The following is a 2,153-nucleotide window of genomic DNA, read 5'->3' as shown; positions in this document are numbered from 1 at the left end:
GCTTGCGTTCCTGTTCCCTGTTGCCGCTGTCCACCCTTTCCAGCTGCTTGCATTTGTACCAGCATTAACTTTTCCTTGAGTTTCTTTGCCTTCGAATCTATCTCATCGCTACAATACCTTGCATACCTCAGAATTTCATCTAAAGGTTTGTTCTGCCAACAAATTAGATGTTGTTGTATCATCAGGCTTATGTCTGGTCTCAATCCTAGAACGAACTTTGACACAAACTGTCCTATGTCCTTAGGATCCATTACATCTAACCCACTGTACTGCTTGAATGCTTTCAGCAGTCGCTCATAAAACTCATGGACTGTTTCCTTCGGCTCCTGAGTAGTTCGATCTATCTTAACCCAGTCTATATCGTGCACTGGCACTTTCTCTTTCAACCATGTTATGACTCTTTCGTATTTCTCCATGACTCTGACTGATGGACCATTCGTCCGAACATCTCTCGGAGGCTCGCAAGTAGGCCATTCAACACTAAGCTTGCATGCCGTCCACAAATCTCCGGGTACTACGATATCGAACAATGTGTTCAAATCGATCCACAGTACCTTCGAGATCTTCACAAATCTTTCTACCTGCTTGTACCACTCGACGGGATTTTCTCTAAGCTTTGGGAAGGAATTGGTAAATGCCGCCAAATCCCCCCTACTCCATGGTACGTGAACATAATTTCCGTTCGCGATTTCTCGCAAAGGGAATGCTTCCATTCGCATTAGGTCTGTATCCGGGGACCTTGTAAGTGAACTCCTTCTTACGGATCCCTTCTTAGACCATCTTTCCTCCCATCTATCCAGATCTCTCCATATTCTAATACTCTGAATCAATTCCCTTATATGTACCTTCAGCGCGATCGTTCTACGCTCATCCAGATCCTGATCCGAGCAAGTTAGCCTATGGTTACCCTGTAAAGCTTTAGTTCGTGACAGGTCTATCATATATCTATTTGCCAAATTCGATAAATTTTCATGAGCTGACCTCGCTCTCCGAGTAACATCCTTGGAGATAAACAATATTTCATCTGGTGCGTACAATTCTAATCTCTCTATTTTCACTGTGCCGTCAATTATTTCATCTAGGTCTGACTTTAAACTCATTACATCGAGCCGTTTTGCTTTTATTTCAGCTCTCAGCATGTCAGTCCTAGGTGGTTCGTTCATACCCCTCTCACCTCCACTATGCGCCCTACGCCTGAACACAGGTGAGTTATGAGGAGTTTTCCTTCCATCTCTTTGTTCCCACCTCTCTAGATCCCAAGCCTTTCCATCTTCCCGTGGGGTGTGGTGGAACATTACTCCATCCCCCATCCCTACATTTCGCCTTTTTGGCTCGGTTTCTCCAGATACGAGATAGGATCCGCCGTTCTGTTCAACATCACTGTAACTCGCTTGCTGTCTGGTGTCACTCAATAAACGATAAGGTCCTTCATGGCTCCCCATGCTCCCGCGATCTCGATCCTGATCACCAGAAGTATGGCGAGACGTTTCGCGACTCCCTACATTGTCATGATTTTGTCTACTTTCGCCGGATGCATGTCGAGACGCTTCGCGACTCTCCATGTTTCCGTGATTCCAATGTTGCGCTGTTTCACCCGGGGCATGGTGAGTGCACCTGAAAGTATTACGGTACTCCTGCGTCCTTTGTTCTCCTTCACTAAAGGTGACGCGAGGCACTTCGCCACACCCTGTACTCCTGTCGTCGCACATTTGCCTATTGCCGCTGATAGTAGGACGATTATTTCCTCTGCTTTCCTGACTCCCTCTCTCCCACTCCGGGCTGCTTTCTCCAGCTCCACAATGAGAGAGAACCCGATTATCTTGGTCTCTCCACTCAGCTCCTGTTTCTACACTTTTGTTCCTACTCTCCTCGGCAGTATCCCAATCCTTCAGGTATTCCCTTAATTCCTTAAAGGACTTCGGTTTTGGTCCCCTTAAGTCCATTGGCCCTCTTTGACGCCCATGTTCTACCCAGGGACCTACTTCGGTATCTAATGGGGTACTCCGACTCATCGGTGCTAATATCTGTCTCTGATCCCTATTCTCCATCTCTGCCCTGTTCCTGTCCCATCGTGCCTGTTCCTCCTGCTGGACCCCTTCTGGGTTGTAGATTGACACAATAGGGCCTATGGTAACCGGTACTTGTAGAGCATC

This window comes from Lissotriton vulgaris, unplaced genomic scaffold, assembly GCF_964263255.1.
Source record: "Lissotriton vulgaris unplaced genomic scaffold, aLisVul1.2 SCAFFOLD_2119, whole genome shotgun sequence".
NCBI classification, from domain to species: Eukaryota; Metazoa; Chordata; class Amphibia; order Caudata; family Salamandridae; genus Lissotriton; species Lissotriton vulgaris.
Note: the sequence above shows the minus strand (reverse complement) of the source record.